Raw genomic sequence first — 12,447 nt, forward strand, 5'->3', positions numbered from 1 at the left:
CCTAGGTCAGGGAAAGGGAAAGCACAGGACCAGTACTCTCCACAGCAAGTTGGGGTCATGGCTTCGGTTGGCACAGGTTGCTGCCAAGTCCTGGAAAGAGAGTCTGGGGTAAGCAGGCTAGGTTCTATAGTGTAATTCTTTCACAGCAGGGGCCGCAGCTGCGGCTGCAGGGTGTGCATGTGACCCGGCGGCCAGCGGCGCAGGTGCCAGAGAGGGAAAAGGGGGGCGGCAGCACAGAAAAGGGGGACTTCCGGGGAGAGCGGGCGGGCGGGCGTGCGCGCTGGCTCGCCGGCGGCGGGGAGGGGGCAGGGAGGGGAGGGGAGCGTGCGCGCTGGTTCTCCAGCAGAGGGGGACGTGGGAGGGGGGGTGTTGTGCGCGGGCTCGCCGGGGGCAGGAGGGGGCGGAGCCGCTTTGGCTTCTCAACCCACCCCGGGGCTTCCAAGGTGGGTCTACTGGTTGACAACTGCCTGGGGTAGCTAGCCGGACGTGTCCTTTGCAGCGCTGGCTGGTGCTTTTTATTTACTAGGGAACACTGTTTCCCCGCAGGAGAGCCCGGGATCGCGCAGGCAGGCGCGCGCGCGCGCGTACACAGACACAGACACAGACACACACACACACACACACTCGCGCGCGCACACACATACACACACACGCACACTGGCGCGCTCGTCTTCACAGTTGCATCCCCAAACCCGCAGAGAGAAGCTACTGCAATTTCTCTTAACCCCAGGATCGTGGGGCGAAGCACAGCCTTTGTGCATCAGGGAGAACCTGGTGCCTGCGCTGCCGCCTCGGGTACAAAACCAAGCAGACCGCTCACCCCATCGGGTAAGGCAATCTCCTGTTTGGGGAGTAACCTGTTCGGGTTGGTGCCTGCAGACCCGAGGGAGAGGGTGGGAAACTGCTGTTGTGCCAGAGGGGGCGAGAACTGGAGTTGAAATTTCAGGGGCATACAGCCTCTACCAACGTCGTCTAGCGGAGCAATTACTACTCTGGTTACTTATTCTACCAACCCTGGAGTTGCTCCCCCTTTCTATCCTTCCCCCCAGCCCAATATGCACTGTGTTCCTTGGTTGCCAGGGAGACTTGCTTAAACATTAGCTTTGGGACATCTATTGAATAGAACTGGTTTCTTAAATGATGCTGTTATTTATTTTGATTTTTAAAATAAAATATACACTGGAAATCTTGTGTCAATTTGACATTCGTTAATTTGTATTCAGGCGACGGTTTCATTCAACTTCAAGAAAAGCTGTAATTGCGGTATACGATATGCTTTAAAAAGGATTCTTCAGATGAATTTTCAACGGATTGTGTTTTGAATAATGAATTAGTTCCATTTTGGTGATATAAAGAATGCTGATTCCAATTTAAATCTATTCTTCCCTTCTATGTTCAGTTCTGTTTTGCAGTTCACTTAGGCGTGATTCTTAACAATTAAAAGCAGATGATTGTATTGTGGTTCCTCACATCACGATGATCTGTTGTAAATTGACCAGAAGGGGAATACGTATTTGTGAATCCCTAAGATAACAATATAGTATTCATGAAATGCAGCTTTGCTAACATTTTAGTATCCACTGCATCACTAATTAAGGCAGTTTTCTGCACCTCTGCCCATTTCTGAGAAGATTCTGTTTTCTTTCAAACCTCTTGTTGATTTGAGGAGGGAGTATTTATATATCTATATATGTTGATAGATATAAAATGTAAGCCATGGCTTAAAACCCCAGAGTCTAATTAGAACTCATATTAAGATGTAGATTTTTTTTTTGATTCTGATGTACTGAATTCTTTAGCAAAACACTGGTTAGGGCCCTTATTTCACAGAAGCCCCTTAATACTTGGGGTGTCAGTTTTGGTTGTACCTCAAGTGCCTGGTGGATGAACTTGTAACACAGCACTTGAAGGCATCAGCAATCCAGTAATTACACTTTGCACTAATTTCATACTTTCATCACAAAGAGGAATGACTAAATAAAGATTCACTGTCATTCAGTAATTCATTTTGTTTTCCTTTGATATTTGTTCATCTTTTCTACCTCTTGCTAAATAAAGCAAGGAAAATATGTCAAATTCCTTAATTTAGATTTTAAACTGTCATGCATGGCGTAATGATAAGAGGAACAAAGAAGACAAATAATAACTGAAGTAGGTAAAAGGGATTTATGCAGCTCACAGAATGCTGAGAGATGAAAAATGATGACAAATATTTTACACTATAGTTTACAAAGCACTTTTCATTTATTTCTTTATCAATCCTCATAATAATCATGAGGTCAAAGAATTACCTTCAGTATAAAGCTGAGGACACCCAAGATTCAAACCTTGTGGAGGTCACAGAGGTAGTCAGTGGGGAAGCCCTTTCTGGATAGAGGCTCTTTGCCTTAAAAAAAAAAAAAAAAAGTTGTGCTTACATTTGAAATGTGTTCAGGGGTCTGACAGGTGAGATAGAGAAGTGGAGCAGCCTAGTAGGAGACATCTGAGAGAGCGGGTGTGGACTTTGGCCTCTGCAACAGGCACCAGAAGGCACCAGAAAGAGGGCAGCTTCTTCTTTACTGAAGCTAATTGTTTCTGCCTGGTCTTTAAAACATACTAAATTTTCAAGGAAAACAGAAGATTTTGGATTTCTTTATGTGGGGCTCCTCGAACCAATCCTCTGAGGGTATCCAAGAATAACTATGCTTGTCATTGTAAAATGAATTTTACAATGTGGGCTTACAAAAACTGTAAGGAAAACTTTAAAAATATGTCTGGGACACATGTGGCCCATGGCCTGTCAGTTTGTTACCTATGACTACTGAGGCCTCATCCAATAATAAACTGTTATTCTCTAATAAAATACTTAAGTGAATCAATTATAAGAATGATCAGGAATATTCTCAATCAGTATTAAAGTCTAATAAATATTCTACATTTGTTATTCATTAAACAGGTCCAAGTTTGTTTCTGAGGTTTCCTAGGTCTCTGTCTTGTGCCTTCTGGAAAACTAAAGAGAGTGAGATGCTCCAAAATAGGAATGTTTGAATCTGATGAAAAAAAAAGTATTTGCAGTTTAACATTCTTTCATTCCTGACTTAATTTTTTTTCTTGGCATAGGGCTAAGAATGTACAAAAAGTCAGTTGAGTGCTCTTGGTCCCTTGTATCTACAGATGAACAAACTGCAGATTAAAATATTTGGAAAAAATTTGCATCTGTACTGAATATGTACAGATTTTTTCTTGCCATTATTCCCTACACAATAAAGCATAACAACTATTTACATAGCATTGACATTGCATTAAGATATTAGGTATTGTAAGTAACCTAGAAAATATTTAAAGTATATAGGAGGATGTGTATATAATATATGCAAATACTATACTATTTTGCATAAAATGGTCTTGAGCTGGGTGTGGTGGCACACACACTTAATCCCAGCAGCTTCAGGGGCTGAGGCAGGAGGATTGGAAGTTCGAGGTCAGCCTCAGCAACTTAGGCCTTAAGCAACTTAGCAAGACCCTGTCTCAAAATCAAAAATAAAAAGGGCTGGGGATGTAGCTCAGTGATTAAGTACCCCTGGGTTCAATCCCTGGTACTAAAGGAAAAAAAAAAAAGGACTTGAACATTTGCAGACTTTGGTATCTGTGGGAATCCTGGAACCAATCCCCCAGTGAGTACCAAGAAAAGACTATACTTTCATTGTAAAAAGAGGTAGAACAAAAAGATGGTCACAAAAAAAGGAGCATCCTCAGCTCTTCAATGAATACTTCCTATTAAGGAGTTAAGTAATTAATTAAACCCACTATGATATTGCAAGTTGCCAAAGTCAAAGGAACAAAGAAACCTGTGAAACTCAAAGAGACACTAAATTCTAGCATCTTGACATAATAAATGCTGTTTGCTCCTTAAAGGCATCTTGTAATGAAACAAATACCTTTTGAGAAGCTGTTTCTCATATTTTCACTAAAGTTATAGTGATGTCAGTGGACTTTACTAAAGTAGGTAGTTGAAAATGAGTACTATTTATGTTATTCTTTTGTGGATTCAGAAAGAAGTGGTTTAAGGGGAGAAAAGATGAGAATAGTAGCTTCTAATGGTTCTCCTATTCTAAAATCTCCCTCTGGAAGGATGCTTTAATAGTAAATAAAAGGATTTTGATTTCATTTCAGTGTGCACCTCTAGAAAGGAGCTAGGCAGGTGTTCATAAATATTTTCATAACAAAGTCAAGACTGAGTGCTCTTCCAGAATTTAGAGCAAACAAACCATTTGGAAGCATCCTATTTGAGCCCCCTCTAAGTTTAAGGTATTTTCCATCAGTTTCTGGTCAAATTCACAATGTCCTTATAAAATGGGCATCTTATAAAGATGAAGAATTCAGGACTATGTTAAGTTAAACTGGACCAAGAAAGAAAACTTTAAATCTCAACTTTTCACTTCACTCTCCTCTTCTGCCTGTTACCTAATGGAGGTTATATATGTGTACATCATTGTGATTTTGTATATGACTGAGGCAGTTATATGTAAAATGCTACAGTAGATATACAAGATTGCAAATTGAAGCATAGACACAGCAAAAATAAGAAATGTTCTGTTTGTGGAGATCAGTTAAGTCCTTATATAGGAGGGGGATTGATGGCTGGATCTGATTATATTAAGTGAAGTTCCTTTTCATCTATTGAAAGATGGGAGGCTCTGCCAGACAGTCAAGTTGGACATATGAGTTGAGAGGATAATGCTGGTGATATCTGATACTGATGAGCTAATTAGCTGAATGGATAAGGGAAAGCATGAGAATGTGGTCTTTAGGATGGAGTGCAGCAAGAAGGTAGAACTGGAGATGTGTGTCAGGGGATAAAGACAAATTAGTGAAAGAGATGAGAAGCTTGTAACATAAGGGAGAATGTAGCACTGATTCTTCTAAACATTTTGATGCTAAGGGCAAGGGACAAGTCAGGTATTATGTCCTACATAGACCTGGTCCATAGCAAGTATCCATTAGCTATTTTGGGTTTTCTAGATTTTTAACATACATTGTAAGGCACATAATTTCCTTTCATGATATCACTTTTCTATGGGAAGAGTGTATGTATGTGGATTCAATTGAAGTGGACAAATACATGGATTTTCAGAAATGGAAAGATTTGGGCAAATTAGATGATAAAATTTGTCATCATTTTCTTTTAGGAGAGTCATAATTTGGAGTTTAGGGAAATGCTTACAGATAAGAGATTTTACTGTTACACTTAAGTCACACCTCATATCTGTGGGACAAGTAAAGAGAAATATGAGCTGTGTGTGAGCCATTTGAAAAGCAATACTCAAGCACAGAAGGAAGCCTTTGGTGAAGGTAGATATCTGCTCTTAATCTTTGTTGGGTCAACATTTTTACCTGAATGGAGGTATGAAATATAAGGGATGAGCAAGTGAAAGTTTGAATGATTCAAGTGTTAGACCTGCATTGACTGGATAAGAGAGCTGCCTCTTAGTATGACTGCACAAAGTAACAGGATTAAATAAAATAGAAAACCGTTAGCACTAGAGTCTAGCTCCAGGGACATTTGACATAACAGGAATTCACTTTAAAGTAGGAGGGATTGTAATTCCCATCAAGTACAATATAAGCCAATATGATGATTTTCCCTTCACAGACATATTTGCTAAGTAATGGAAAATCTGAACAAATGATGTAGGGAGCCCATCTTGCTTATTAAACTGGGCTTTCTGGTGAGAGTGGAGATAGACTTGGCTCTTTCTGTCTCCCCCAGTTCTCATTATTGCAGAATATATTGCAGTTGGCAAAGTTAATCTTCAGAGTTTACCCTGGAATATCTTACTTTGCTTTTTCCTGGGAATTAGTAGATAGAATTAATTTTGTTCATCTTTTTCCCTTTCCTGGCATTTCTAAACTGATCCTTTATTCTCTGACTCTTGTTACCAAGATCTTCACTTGAGAGGAACTGAGCAGGAGGAAGGGCTCAAATTTCTTCATATCTCTTTTGTTCTTGCTCTATTTCATATGCACACTGCTATGCATTGATGCATATAATTTAGCTTGATTTAGACATATGGTACTATAAATTTGGGTAAAAATTTTTTAAAGAATTATATATTAAAAAATAACAGTTTTGCAAACTTGATTTGGAATCAGATTAGTTCCGCATATGGCATAAAGCATTGAAAGCTGTGAATATGTCTAAAATAGCTTTTTTCCTTTGCAGGGCTGAAATCACCGACCTGATAAGATGATTTTTAAATGGAGAAGGAAAATCTTTGGCAGTTTTCATGGACTCTTGACAATATTCTCCTACATATTTATTTGAGGCATAATATATTCTACTTTCCATGCCAGATGAGCCAGTTCCAGTTACTTAGAAGCAGGGCTACCCACCCCCCCTTCCCCACCCTGACATACAACTGGTTTGGCATACAGGATATTGATGGGATAAGTAGTCCCATCCTGGCTGATTGCTTCAGTGGGAACACATTTGATGCTAATGGCAGACAATAAGAGCAGTGGAGGAGGCATCTTGCAGTTTTTTATGACAAAAAAATCTGATACTTCATTTTAAATCATTACTTAGAAGCCTTATTATTTGTGATTTTTAGTTCTACAATTGAAAGTGCAAAGTAGCATGGCACAACTAGAACATGAGCCTTGGAGCCTGGATTTGAATATGAAATCAGATACTTTTTAGCTCTGTGATTCACAGTCCAGTGATATATTCCTTATAGATCACATTTTTCTCAAATTATAAATGAAGATTCTATTACCTAGATTATAGGGCATCTTAGGTTGCTTTCTATTGTTATAAATGAACACAGAAGAAGGTGAAATTTATAGTGATTTACTTAGCTCATGATTCTTGCAGCTAGGAAGTCCAAGAATGAGGTGCTGATATCCAGTGAGGCTCTTCCTGCTGCATCTTAATATAACCAAATTTAGTAGCTTGGTTTGCTCTTCCTCTTCTTATAAAACTGCTAATTCGATCATGGAGGTCTCAATCTAATCCTAACTATCTTCCAAAGGCCCCACCTCCAAGTACTATTAATAGGTGACTTTGGGAATTAAGTTTCTAATACACGACTTCTGGGGGACACACCCAAACCATGGCATAGAGAGACTCCAAGATTATGAGATATGCATAGAAACATCTATCATAATGCTTGGTGCATAATAAAAACTCTGTACCTATTAATTCCCTTTGCTACCCCCCCTTTCCCTCAATGATGTTAGAATCCACTTAAATTTCATGCATGATATAAAACATCTTAATCTGGCCAGTGCTAGCCTCAGAGAGGAGCTAGCCCTTTAATTTTTTTAATTTTTAAATTTGTTCTAATTGGTTATACATGGTAGCAGAATGCATTTCAATTCATTGAGATATCCGTTTTGTGTTACCGAACTTTGGGTTACACAGTGTGCTGCTTGAGTGGACTCTCCCAGGGAAAGTGATGCATATCTTGGGGTTAGTGGTGTCTTTCCTCTCTAGTAAGCCACGTCTCCCTCTATTCTGCAGCTGTTGGAACTCTAGCCTGGTCATAGGGAAAATGAAGGAGGATCAGTTTCCTCCTTCCTAGGTAGCTCTCAGGGCTGTATTATAGAATTGCTTCAGGGGTTCTCCATCTGTAAAAAGTGCAGAACTACATCTTGTGTCCTCTGTGGAATGAATAATAGCAGCACCAAGTACCTGGTGGGTACAGACCTCCTAGCCTTTCTGCAAGGTCAATTTCTAGTTGCCTACATCTTTTAGACAACTAGGGGTTTCCCTTCATGCTGAATTATGTAAATTTTATGAAAAGGTCAAAAGCTCACCAGGCTCAAAGAAAAACCTCCTTATATTCTCTTTCAAGTCAGATAGGATTATTCACTTCTCAAAGAGAATACTTTCTAGCTAAAGCTATTTTTTTCCCTTTGCATCACCACCTCCCCATTCTTCCCCCACCCCTGCCCAGCAACTTCGTGTCCTTGAGAATGACAGAGTAATTTTTCTGCATTTTAAATACCATTTGATTTCCTGGTGACCTAGGAGTGTAAATAAGGTTACTGTGTCTTGATTTACAACTTCCAATAAGGGGTAACCCAGATGACAATGGGAACTGCCCACCAGATTGGTGACTTCTACAATGGTCAGGATGACAAAAACACTTGTAGGAAGTTAGTCTGAGCTGTAAATTTAAAAAACCCATAGACCAAGAAAAGTTCTATTTTCATCATAAAATAGACCACAAAGCACATCCCTAAAGAAAAAGAAACAAACTCTTTCTTGTGCTAAATGTGCTCTGCTTATACTGGGTATACATATATGCATGTGTTTATTTATATTGGTATGTATAAAGTATGTTGCAATTTCATAATTTATATGTGTTTTTGGTAGTTGGTAAGTAACACTAGTTTATATACTTAAAATAAGAAATGCATGTTAACAATGATGATCAAGATTTGAATGTTCTCTCTGATAAGTGGATGCTAACCCAAAAAAAGGGAGGGTGGAGAGAGGAAGAACTGAAGTAGAGCAGGAAGGGAAGGGAGAGGGAAGGGGAATAGGAAGGGCAGTATAATTACTTAGACTTAACTTTTCTAGTCTTGTATTTGAAAACACGATCAGGGTAACTCCTCATCATGTACAACCACAAGAATAGGATTCTAATTAGAATAAGTTATACTTTGTGTGTGTATAATATGCCAAAATACATTCTATTATCATGTATATATAAAATAAACAAATAAAAAATGTGATTTGTCAAAGACTGAAAATCCTTTACTGGTTGCCGCAGTCTGGCTGGGCACAATTCAGGAGCCACTTGTCAAAAGAAACTAACTTTATTTTTAGAACCACAAACGCCAAACAAAACAGCTCCTCAGGAAAAAACCCTCAGAGCCCAACTGCCACCACCGGCTTCCCACAAGCCTCTCACCCCCACACAACCCTCACCACCTCCCACAATCCTCCTGTTCTTGAGGCCGATTGGCTGGGTCGCATGGGCGGAGCCAAAGAAGTCCCCCAATGAGCAGCTCCGTGGAGGAGCCAATCAGCTAGATGTTGCTGGGCCGCTGTGAGCCAATCATCAGCTGGCAGTCTGAAGGGCAGGGAAACAGCCCAATGAACATCACCGCAGAGGAGCCAATCAGCTAGATGTTGCTGGGACTGCTGTGAGCCAATCATTAGCCGGCAGCTGGAAGTTTGCTGGCAGCTGGAAGTTTGCTGGGGCCCCTTTGGCTGTGGCTCTCAACAACTGGTTTCTTTAAGACTCTAGAAAAATAATGGTAAAAAAATTTATGTATTGGTATTGATTATAGTGAGGTGTAAATTCTGGTATGAAAAATATGGTGCCGAGATGCATTATTGCTAGGTTTTGTGTCTGCATTGCCTTCACAGGGCAGCAAAGTTACAAAATCCTATCACTAAGAAAAAAAAGCCTACTCCTAATGTGAAGACACTGGATTTATTCTCAGTCACTTTCCAAGTGACAGCTATGGTTATTATTTTGGAAATTTAGGTTCATAATTGAGGTAGATATCTGACTGGAAGAGATTTATTTTGATAGTCTCTCTGTGACTTGCTTCCTCGTTTACTCTATTTGACATTCCCTGAAAGGAGACTCAAAAAAAAAAAAAAAATGCCGCTCTTGTGATAGACAGTGGTGTAGATATAATCAAATAACCCCTTGGCTGCAAAAAGATTCACAAGTCTTTTCCAGACTGATGTCCTTGAGCTGATATGGTTAATTGGTTTTTTGTTTTGAGAATTCAAAACTTAAAAGAATTATGGAATCGAGGTTATGGTTTCTTTCTTTCTTCTTCTTCTTTTTTGGTCCTGGGAATTGAACCCAACTCAGGGGCACTTAACCAATGAGCCACATCTCCAGTCCTTTGTATTTTTTTTTGTTGTTGTTTTTATTTATTTTTTTTATTGGTTGTTTACAACATTACAAAGCTCTTGACAAATCATATTTCATACATTAGAAGCAACTAAGAACAGAACAGGGAGGAAGAGCAGGAAGAAAAGATTAACATTAAACAGAGACATGAGGTGGGAGGGAAAGGGAGAAAAAAAGGGAAATCACATGGAAATGGAGGGAGACCCTCATTGTTATACAAAATTGCATATAAGAGGTTATGAGGGGAATGGGATAACAAACATGGAGGGAAATGAATTCCTTTGTATTTTTTATTTTGAGACAGGGTTTCACCGAGTTGCTTAGGATCTCACTAAGTTACTGAGGCTGGCTTTGAACTTGCAGTCTTCCTGCGTCAGCCTCCTGAGCTGCTGGGAGGTTTATTTATTTATGCTAACATTAATTACCTATAGTCTGATTTAATTAGGGCACAGCTTATCTTCTTTCGCTTTGGGTCAAAGCTATTTATAATTTCTTGGAAGTGTTTAATATCACCTACAGATGGGGTTTCTTAATTGATGAAATGTCCTTTGAGAAACTAAGGCATAGTGCTTAGGTCTTTCTGCACAGCATTTGACATGACTTTTTACTGAAATTCTGATTCATTAATTTTAGTGCCATCTGTAGAGTTTGATGATAAATTTCTCTTCTCTGACCTTACAATTTTTCACAAAGTTTTCAGTTTTTTATTTCTGTCTTATGTTGTTTTGTCAATTCTGATTAGTAGAAGTCTGCATTGAATAGAGCATTGAGGTTTCCTAAGGCAGTGCCAGAATTAAAAATACCTTTTCCTGCTCTCTGGTTTTTATTCTGGAGATCAAACCCAGGGCCTCACACATTGCATGCAAGAATTCTGCCACTGAGCTATACCCTCAAAAAGGCCCTTTCTTAAGGTTGCTCCTACCTGTGGTTGCTTGAGTCATACAGCAGTATTGAAAATTTCCCACTGGTAGTAGTGTTTCAGTGGAGTAAGGAGAAGGTAGGGGTAGGCACAATGAGTTGGATGGGGGGTTAGATTCGTTGAGTGTCCACTCTGCAGGGAGACTTGCAGTGAACTCTGTGCCTACATCTCCTTCTCTGTAAACCTGAAGAATCTTAATTTTCTCACACCATTTTTATGAGAATAAAATTGTATATACCTAAAATGTGCTCTGTTACTACTTCTGATTGGCCATTCTAGGACCTTGCTTTAGAGAATCATATATTTACCAGTGTTTTACAAATAAGTCTGTTATAAAGGTTTGCAGCCAGGCTAATCCTCAGAATACCTAAAATTATTTTAAAAATGAAGATTCCTGGATCCTTTGTATTTACCGTGTTAGGATCTGCATTGGTGCTGGGCCATTCATGTATGAAAAAGCCCTTTTCAAGTCATTCTGACAATTGGTCTAACTTGGGAGCTTCTATCTAGAGTACAGTGACCTGCTCGCACTCTGTTTCTTATTCCCATCTCCCAAGGACCAGCCTTGTCATCTGGACCTGGGCCTCAACTTTCTGTCATTCACACTTAACAACAAACAGCAAATTAAGTCTGTTTAGGTTACATAGGTCCCCAGATACTCAGTGGGCATTTAAACAATACAGGCAGTTCTCTGCTAACCATAAGCCCCGTCTGGATAGGAGTATATGTGTGATTAATATCTTCATTGCTAAAGTAGAAATTACCAAAGCTGGTGAATTTCTGCAGAGGGTATCCTTATAAATGTTATGGTATTCTCCGTATGGTAGACTGTTTTTTTTTTTCTTTTTAAAGTGCATTTCTGCATGAGATAAAATCAGATGATTTTTATCTTATACATTCTAGATTTAGAAAATTAATAGTGATTATATGGCATTATATAAGCCAGCTGGAGAATATTACTTCTACTGTGGATGAAATCTTATGAGTCATTGATGAACAGGTTGGTAGTGGATTGCTGCAGGCTAGTATAGATATGGAAGAATTTGGGGAACAGAGAAACTATGTTTTCAAATTGTGGTTTATTATTTATTTTGGGGAAGGTTCAAAATGTGATTTTTGGATGATAGGCATTTTGAAGAGATATATAATTATTAAGCACTGGAATATAGTTAGGAAAAAGAATCTTTGCTGTTAGATCACTCATGAGTTTCCAGGCACCCACAGAAATGATTAAGGTTATGATGGTGAGATGTTGCTTGCTTGATGACAGTCCTAAGAGAAGTCATTGCCTGTTGTGTGAGTACACACCAGAAGGGCGATATCATGCTTATCTGCCCATTGTGATTTAGTCATTATTGTGACTACTGCCGTGACTTCCCTGACATTGAGTTTGGTACAACCATTCCTATGGCAGGAAATTTTTTTCATACTTAATAATACTTCTGAGTTGAAGGAAAAAATATTTTGATCTGAAGAAAGCCTGTTTCAGAATGGGAATTGTTTTACTGAGTTACCTTTTACTGTGTAGGAAATCAGATGAAGTTCCACATCTGGAACTTTGTCAAACTGGTATTAGGTCAGACTCTGTTTTTTTATGTCAGACAAATAGAAGGAGGGTGGAGGGAGGTATGGGGACAAGGAAGAAGGGAGAAGGGGTAGGGATAG

General features: G+C 39.3%; 1 protein-coding gene across 2 annotated transcripts in view; it reads left to right on the forward strand.

Annotated features, from left to right (window-relative positions):
* The first annotated feature begins 378 nt into the window (after window positions 1-378).
* The window catches only part of KLHL32 (kelch like family member 32), a 191,652-nt gene continuing 179,583 nt past the window's right edge, over window positions 379-12,447 (forward strand). The window contains exons 1-2 of one of the 2 annotated variants that reach the window (XM_081295657.1): window positions 379-443; window positions 699-828. The gene's annotated coding sequence lies outside the window, so the exon portion shown is untranslated. Of the gene's footprint in view, window positions 829-12,447 lie in introns of both variants that reach the window. The other variant, XM_081295659.1, reaches the window with a different exon arrangement.

Source organism: Spermophilus citellus, assembly GCF_964194105.1.
Source record: "Spermophilus citellus genome assembly, chromosome: 5".
Taxonomy (NCBI): domain Eukaryota; kingdom Metazoa; phylum Chordata; class Mammalia; order Rodentia; family Sciuridae; genus Spermophilus; species Spermophilus citellus.